The sequence below is a fragment of the Ambystoma mexicanum genome, chromosome 7q (assembly GCF_040938575.1).
Source record: "Ambystoma mexicanum isolate Mex_15411 chromosome 7q, UKY_AmexF1_1, whole genome shotgun sequence".
NCBI lineage: Eukaryota > Metazoa > Chordata > Amphibia > Caudata > Ambystomatidae > Ambystoma > Ambystoma mexicanum.
Window position 1 is genome coordinate 455037349 of NC_090941.1, and position 9961 is coordinate 455047309.

Here is a 9961-nt window from a genome sequence, read left to right on the forward strand (position 1 = left end):
GAGTGAGGTAGCTATGGAAATAGACACAAACATTTCATAATACCTCCAGTTCAATTTTCTAAGCAATCACCAAGAGAACTATGTACCCTATATTTAATGATAGTGGAGATTAAGATAATTACACTTGGAAAAAGAGGGTGTGTGTAGAGGCTGATTTAGAGAAAAGAGTTAATAAAACATGATAAACAACACTACATGGGTACAACAACTACACTTAGCACTTAGGTAACTACAAACCTGGTTTGGCATCAGCCAATTCTAAATAGAATTTCCCACAATATCAATGGCTTGTTCACCTCCAAAGAAACTTCTGTACATCTTATTTACACACAAAATACAATATTAATAATTTAACAGAGTTCTAGCACCAAGCAGCAATGCGAAATTTGATCTTGCCTGAATCCAAAACATATCAGCTCTCAAGGAAATAAGTCTGCACGCTACATCTCAAAGGCTTCCACATCATTGAGTTCTCGAACCATACTTTCGATTTGCAAATTAAGATTGCAAAATCTTCATCAAGACGAGGATGATTTGAACTTAAATCGTCGAAATGTGTTGAAATTATTCACCTGCATCCCATCACTTCGAACAATTACATCGGAAGACATAAAAATCGTGGAATATGCAACTGAACGTTGTTGTGATCAAGTTCTCTTGCATATCTCGTCTGCCTTAGTCCGCAACACCATCTTGAACGCTGCGGACGAATTACTGAGCTATGGATTCGATATTTCTCTCGAACCAACAAGCCCTAGTCACGCAAATCCAAAGTCATGCCCAGGCCAGGCCAATTTCAATCAAAAGGACCAAAGACATCCGGACCCGCAGCAGATTGACCCCACTACCGACCGCCAAAGATCGCATACTGATCAGACTTTTAGAAGCAACAGGAGAAATGGCAAAACAGACTGGTATTAGTCATCAATTTCTGGAAACGAATGTCCACGTGAATTTATCTCTTGGAACACCAGAGGGTTCTCCCATTTATTTACTCAATTCAATGTGGATTTGGGAAAAGTTTTTGTCATGTGTCTGCAAGAGATATGGTTAAGTGTGCCTCCAACCAGAGATGGATTTATGATCTTACTAAATCCTGCAATCAAAAACAAAAAAGGGTGTCCTTCATCAGGCCTACTAATGATGATTAGGATTAATACATGGTGGCAGCTCAAAGAAGTATATATCCCCAATCCGTTTGTACAAAGCACCCTATTACAATCAAATCATCAAAACATAGGCGCGAGGAAGCATTTGCTCATTTTAAATGGGTACTGGAACCCGGGGAAAATCACTACAAAATCCTTCATCGATTCCACAATTCACATACTTGATGACGTCATATTGAAGTATAAGAATCTCTCAATTATCTGTGCAGGAGACTTGAACTGCAATTGGTTCAAATACGATGAAGGAACTCAGAGTTATAAGCCAGCTCCTGCCAAAGAAATTGCGTGCCGGGGTCGTCAATGGAGTCAAGCGCTCCACATGAGGAATTGCCAAATGGTTAACAGGCATGCGACAGGTGACCGTCCTTCAAAGCAAACGTGGTAAAATAATAAGGTTCATTCAATCATTGACTATTTCTGGGTATCGCAAAATCTGTTTGAAAAAGAATTGTCTTTAACAATCGTACGCATGACAAACAGTGATCACAATCTTATGCGGCTCACCTGTCCGGTGGAATGGCCAACAGAAAATTGATGCCACGATATTCCTGTCTCAGTGAACGCAGGTGGCAACCGTTTAAGGATCGACAAAGCAAAAATCTAAAAGATCAGCCAAAACTTCAGCAACGACAAAGAAACAGCGGTCGATTATCTCCCCTTGCTTTTCGATTTCGTAACTGTTCGAGTGGCAAATTCCACCATGGGGCATAAACATAAACACATATCATCGTCAATTCTGATGCAAGCCAAAAAAGCGATGCGACGCGACGTGAGGAAGCTGAAGAAGTTGCTCAGGATTACCAACGATACGAGCTCCACAATCTCTGCAATCCACAAATGTCGCAAATTGTATCGTAATTGGCTAAAATCTCAGAAAATTATAATAGAGCAGGACAAAGCTGAGCTCTTAATGAAACAATTAGTGCAGAAAAAATCACGGGAAACATGGGCAATCCTTAACTCTGTGAACTCCAAACACCAGCCCATGGTGTCAAATGAGATTGACTCAGCGCAATGGATGCGCCATTACGCAAACATTTTTAGCAATCCACAACATGAAGTCACAAGTGGCTCTGATCAAAATCTGTCTTCATGGGGCTTGCGTATTCCAGCCGAGGACATAAAACTTGCAATTCGGTATTTGAAGAACTCTAACGCTGCTGGTCCGGACCTCATAATGAACGTAATGTTAAAAAACAATGAGGCGGAATGGGCTATCTTCATAGAATCCCTATTTGCAAGAATATCTTCAACGAAGAAAATACCTGTTTCTTGGCGGGATGCTACAATAGTTCCCATCCATAAGAAGGGCAATCGGGCTGATCCATCCAACTACCGCCCGATTGCCCTGTTGGATACCATCGGAAAAATGTTTGCCTCTTTTCTACGTCAACAGCTTTCTCAATGATCAGTTGTGGAACAAATCCCAGACATGCGACAAACAGGATTCACAAAAGGAGTCGGCGTCAAAGTGAATTTGCTGTTAATGACCATCTTAAAACTTGAAAGTATAAGGGCTAAAACATGTTTGTACGTCGCCTTTATCGATCTACGTGGCACCTTTGATAGTATCAATCGTTTCAAGCTATGGCAAAAATTGGAAAACTGGAACTGTCCAAGTCATTTGATCGACCAAATAAAAGCGCTTCATTCAGACACAGTCATTAGCATACGTTTAAACAATCAAGGCGCCCTATGTGATCAAATATCTACGAACATGGGCGTGAAACAAGGCTGCCCACTAGCTGCCAAGCTGTTCAACCTCTTCATTGCCGATATTCCAGCCTATCGCACAAATGTGAGATGTTTTCCACCAATCCTAAATAACACCGAAATTGGATGCCTCATTTATGCGGATGATGTGGTCCTTGTAGATAAAACCCAGATAGGCCTACAATGGCAAATGACAAACTTACATGAATATCTCATCAAAAATGATTTGGAGATAAACACTGACAAGACCAAGATCGTCGTCATTGGCAGAACAAACCTCAAAAGACAAAGGGCCTTCACTTGGTACATCGATAAGAACCCGCTTGATGTAGTAGACTCAATAAGATACTTAGGAATCTCTTTCAACAATTCACTCTGCGAACATCACTGGAAAACTGACCTAATAGCTCGAATGACTCAATTCAGCATACAAGCACAGCTCTTGAACAAATCATATGGGAAATTCACTCTTACTCCCATATTGATATTCTACTCTCAAAAAGTAATACCAGCGATTACTTTTGGCTCAGAAGCAGGCTGGAGCATAGACGTAGCTTTTTGGCAGAAACTCAGGGGTATTTTTTGGTGGCGGGTCCTGAAGCTTCCAACATACATTTCAATGATTCAGTTAAGACATGAGCTTTCCTTAAACCCGTTACATACTAGTGTCTTGTGGAAATCTTTAATGGCATTCCGGAAAATTATTGTAACACCCATGCCTCCTGCTTATCAGATCTTCTCAAAAAGTGTTGGACCTGGTCACTACAATTTACTTGAAGAGTGGAAACAACGTTTGGTACAGATATTAACTGGTGCTGATCTAAATACTGATGACCTGATAATGAGACCACAATTTGCGAAAAGAAAGTTTGAGACTGCGAAGTGGATCCAGAATAATGAGCAACGGAGTAAGATGGCTTCAACATTAGATGCTGGAATAGGTGAACTGAAGCTGGGTGTTCCACGTAACTATCTGACGAACTGTCTGTCTAGATACCATCGTGAGCAGTTTCTGCAAATACGTCTGAATGCCATAGATACAAGAGCCATGTTGTGGCTTCGTCATTCCAAAGAAGTAACTGATGATATATGCCGATTTTGCTTGAAGGAGCCTGAATCCCTAGAACATCTAATAACTAAATGCACGACGACTACGGCAAAACGTATCTTACATCTTGGGAACTTTAGTCCTGCGAGCCCCGACTCTCGAGATTGGTGGACTCATGCAATGGCAGGCAATTCCGTGAAACTATGCTGTGCGATAGTTGATTTCATCGCCTCTCTTAAATTGGAGGCTGTGGGTCAATTAACACAGATTGTGCTGCCCTAATCATGAAGCTAGAGAGTATTTGAACGGTGGCTTTGGTCGCTCCTGTGTTCTTCATGCATTCATCTTTCTTTATTTTCTCTTGGTTTGATCTAGTGTTAGTGTTTTTGGAGGAATATGTGACAAAAATACGTTTGTAATAAAAGTCTGATGTCACAGTGTTATGCTGAGACATATTAGACTGATGTTTCAATAAAATAAAAAAAATATTAATATCATTAAAAAAAATAATAACTTTATACACAAAACCAATGTCTCATTTCTGTACAAACTTTGTTTCATTTTAAATGATATGAAATATGACATTGTAAATAGAATAATGTTGTTTTTTGGCATTATATGTTTTAATATGCATCATTTTAGGTATGGACACTTAATTAGATATGATGGGAAAGATACAATTTGCACTTTCCTGTGTGTAAAAAAGATCATACAAGTAGTTAGAGAACATACTTTATGAAATGCAATTAGTTACAATTGTTCCATGGATGGGTATACAAAGAGCGGATATGGGTATGCAGGGTGCACAGGGTGCAGTAGAGTGGGTGACAGTACAAAGGCTGGAAGTATGGTAGATGGTGAAACTGAGAGTAGGTTGAGGTTGGCGAGGTTAGAAGGGAGGGAGTAGGATGGGTTGAATAAACAGAATGAGGGTATGGTGCACAGCGGTACAGAGGGACATAGTACAATGTGTGGGCAAGTATAGATGGGGTGGGTGGCTGAACAAAGCATGTGGTATGGTAAGTAAGAGGAGGTATAGAGGATGGGGTAGACACGGAGGGGTAGACACAGTGGGGTAGGGTGGTGGGGGTTAAAAAGAAAGCAGATAGCACAGGTGGTGGAAGAAGGGATTGAGGTAGGATGGCTGGACATACATTTTGCAAAGCCCATGAGCAACACAAAATATAGTCACATGGGCCAAACTCTGTAGGGCATCCAACAGCTGCTGTGGCATAAACCTCTTCACCACCAACCATCACAGTAACCTATGCATTCTGACATTGTACACTATGTCTCACCACGGCAGTAGGAGCAACAATGTCATCTGAGTCACAACACCATCCCCCCATACACTGTCTAAGATGTACATGCCAAATTGAGGTCCAAAAGAATGCACTGCAAGTTTTGCAAGAAGATTCTATGCTCTGTACCATATAATGTACACTCACAGAGCTTGGGAACATCCATCCTCAATCAACAATTAGTCCAGCTCCACACATACATTTTTTACCAACTCAAAAACCCACATTGCCAACCTTTCCAAATTCAAATGAGACAAGGTTAGAGGTAAAGACATGAACTACTTTTAAAATTATGTTTTCTAGTATCCACAGAATAATATGATTATTGCACATAAAGGCATGGATCAAAACCCGCAACTATTGACATAGTTGCGTTTACAGCAGCAATGAATCAACTGATGGTAATACACATACGTATCCCTGGCTGCATGCTGTATACCCAGGGGTATACCCAAACACCCAATGGCGTCGTTTTTTTGTAAGAGCAAAGAAATATCGAGGCTGAGTACCACAAATGAAATACACCAATCACGGCCTGAAAAGATTCACAGATCTTTTATTCTGCACAGTTTACAAAGAAACACAGATAGTTATCTGAGTCTCAACACCCAGCAACGTAAACCAGCCTGAAAATGAGAGGTGAGAGAGAACTGAATGTCTGAACATTCATGCTTTTATACAATTTCGAATAATATTGTCCAGCCCCTCTTCATGTTAATAATTTGTGGTCTAGAGTTTGTGCTTAGTTCACATACAGCTTATACAGTAATATGCAAAAGGATTACATAAGTTTGCATTTCTATGAAGATACAATGGTGGTGTATATTCTCTGATCCCGCAGTAAGCCTTAATATATATTCCAACACAATGCAGTTCAGCCTGTGTCTATGCTTAAGGTTTACTTTACATTGTTCCAATGTTTATACAGGGATGAGTCTTATGTACGCAGACAATACTCAGATGGCAGTTCATATGGAGCGCAATGTCTCTTTACCTAGTCTAAACAGTCGGCTCTCAGACAACCTAAACATTGACAGGGCTCAAAGGTCAGGAGGCTTGGTTGCAAGTTGAAAACACAGTCCACCATTTTAGAACCGAGAATCGTACAAATACAAAATGGCGGATGAATCTTAAAATGGCGGCGAAGTCGATCCAAAAAACTTTGCAATGCGGTTTTCCTCATAGAGCACTAGGCTTAGGCTAACATTAATCACAAAGGAGGCACTATATATGTACCGTTCCACAAACCCTCCTTTTGGCCTAAGCCAAGAGATTTACCAGAAATAGTCAATTTACTCATAGCTACACGTTTCAATGTCCATACATCCTGAATCATATTCATCACACATATCAATCGCCATTAGGTCTTACTCTGTAATATTTTTCATCACAAATGCATTAGTCATTTTCTCCGGCGCATGCACTTCTGGTCCTAGTGTTACTACTGTTTGCGTGCAACATCCGCCTAGCATTGAACACATGGCAGGAAGACATTGTATGCAACAACAACAAAACAGCAAAATGCCAAGGATTACCATTAAGACTGAGAGAAGCTTCCATCCCCAAGACCGTAGAGAGTCCCAGAATCAAGTACTAAGATCTCTTTTTCCCTCGGGAATGTGCACTTCTGAACTTAGGGCATGCAGATTCTGTATTACCTTAAATATGGTCGGGGAGGAATCTGGTACAAAAATGCTACAAGCGGACCCCACTAATTTGCATACTCCAACACGCTCAGCCAAGATGACATCTAATACCATCCGGTTTTGGAGTGCCACTAATCTAATTGCCTTTTGTTATAGAGTCATGTTATAGAGTATGTCAGTGGTCCGGTTAATGGTTCTCTCCAGTACTCTTGCTAGTCTCCTGATATCCTCGGAATTCATAATCTGGCCCCAAAATAGTACAAAATATTTTGCTACATCTCCTAGAACTTGTGAAGGAGTATCACCATTCTCGTCCCGCCTTTGATGAGTCCTAGAGATTTCAATGGTACTGGCTATATATACCCCTGGTAGCAGAATTCCTAAATAACAAGTTCCTTACCAATCTCTAGGTAGCCATGGAAAAGCCGCATTACCACAAACAAAGTAGACAGGTTTGCCTACATACAAAGGTCTGTTCTCACTGGTCAAGCTTGCAACATTGGTACAACCCTCAAAATTGCCCATTAGATGAGTACCATTCCTTTGTATGCAGAAAGAAACAAAGTTGGGGCTATAATTAACCGTATAAGAAGGTGGCATGACATCCCTGTTGCCCACAGGAGCCATTTTAAAAGAAATGAGTGATTGGACAGGTCGGGACAGTCTATCAGAAGGCCTAAAAGAAGCAACATTAAGTTTGCTCCTATTTACAAAGGGTGAGCATCCCAGAGGCGTTAGGGCTCGCCTTTCAAACTCATTCAAATTCGTCCCGTCAAAATTCCCTGAGATGCTATCATTCCACCGACCAAAGAACAGTGCCCTTAAAGAAGCATAACATGCAGTAGTTAAAGGCAAAGGAGGAATATACCAGCCCAACCCTTTTTCCCCATGTTGCGGTAAGTGAGAGCATACCCAGCAATTCGTTCTATTCAAAATAACATGTGTTGCATTCATTATTAACAGTAATGTATTGTTATGATAGCTTTGTGTATGTTGGGAGTCCCTAGGAGATAGAGTGTGCAGGTGCACGAAAGGTTTAGACATAGCACTAACATTCTCAGTAGGCAAAAATGTTTCAAGTTGGCACACTTCTTCCATATACCAAAATCCAAAGGCAATCAATACAGTGAGACTGGTTACTACAATTATGAGAAAACAATACATCCTCACGGACCATGTATTTGATTGTCCAATGTCTTTGTTGGTCACACAGTCATTTGTTTGTTCTGCACGAGTAGGGGCGATAACAGGCATTGTTCCTTGAAGATTTTTTTTCTTCTAAAAGATTCCTGCGAAGAACTCTGTAGTCCGTTTGCTGGTGATCTCCTGATCACGGTTTTCTTAGTCTTTCCCTATCCTCCGGCCACCTAATTTTTCCTTCGGTGCAAAAGGTGTGGCTGAGGACAAGCTCTGTAGTTGTTCCCCTGTGGGTACAGCCGAGCTGTGCAGTAAATCTAGATCCGTGGGCGCAGATTGTACCTTGTGACTCCTGGTACCGTATGATCTGCAAACAGTGCGTTGTTGCTTCCTGATGGAAGTGACGAATCGGAAACAGTTGCAAAAGAATGTGTAGAAGAGTTTGGAGACAAAGCAGCAGTTACCACAGGCCCAGCGGGCTCAGGAAGTGTCTTCAAAACACCCTGAATGCTGCTCGATGCTGATCAATCATTGGGAACAGAGCAAGTAAGTTTCTCCTTGTCTTCTCCATCGTGTGGCAAAGGGAAAGGTATCCTCTTGACATTCGTCGTGTGTATCCAGTGTCTCTTTCCGGCTACTCGTACGGCAGTCTGTAAGGCCAATAGGACCTGTAAAGCCCCCCTCCAATGCGGTGCGTGACTGGATGCTCTCTAAAATGACTTTGTGAGCACCCAGTCGCTGGGTTGAATTCTGTGACCTGGCCACTCGTATTTAACTAGGAGGGCTTCTCGCACCTGTTGATAAATCAAATACAGATTTTGAGTTAACCGTTCACAATACTCAGAAAGAAGTAAGTGGTCCACATCTCGTAAATATCTAGGTTTAGGCAGATTCCAAATGTTAGCTGTCCTCCCCATAATTATTTCATAAGGGGACAGCCCAGTCTTAGTCTGTGGGGTCGTGCGCATTGAAAGGAGAACTATAGGTAAGGCGTCCGGCCATTTCAGATTGGTGCCGGTGCAAACCTTGGCAATTTTATTCTTCAGAATACCATTGTGGCGTTCTGCAAGTCCAGCACTATGAGCGTGTCTAGCCGAATGGAACCGTTTATCGATCTGTAATCCCACACATACTTGCAGAATAACAGCAGCGATAAAATGTGGATCATTATCCGACCAGATGACCCTTGGCAAACCAAACATAGGAAAATATTCCTTAAGCAGGGTTTTCGCCGTTGTCATTGCTGTGGCATCTTTCACATGGAAGGCTTCAATCCATTTACTAAAAGCACAAATACTACCAAAACATATTTAAAATTATTACAATGCTCCATTTCAATAAAGTCAAAGTGTATTACCTCGAAAGGGACAGAGGTGGCCCAAAACTACCCCTTGGTGTCGATGTACCCTTCCCCACATTGTGCTGTAAACAGACCATACAGCTTTGAACAAAACGCTCAGCAGTTTTCGGGATGTTAACATTTACCCAGACAGTTTCTAACATTTTGCAAATTTTCCTAGCACATATGTGAGTGGGACCATGAACCATTGAAACCATCATAGTACTGTACGTGTCTGGCAACATCCATTTTCCCTCTCAGTTATTCACCCATCACCCATCATCATCCAACCTCGCCAAGCCCTCAGCCCATTGTTTGGTTTCTTCTAGAGTGGCAACGGCTTGGATATTTTTTATGGAATCAATTCCTTCATCTGTAGTACAGGCATTTGTGACTTCCCTTGTAGTATACATTTCTGAATAGAGATCAGTAGTAGTGGCTATCTGGTCAGCAAAAGTGTTCCCTTTTCCTACATCGTCTATGATTTTCTGATGTGCTGCGCATTTCATAATCACTAACTGAGCGGGAAGTGCAAGCCCTGAGAGTAGCTGAACTATCAAGATACCATATTGAATCTTCGTTCCATGTGAGGTCAAGAAACCTTGTTC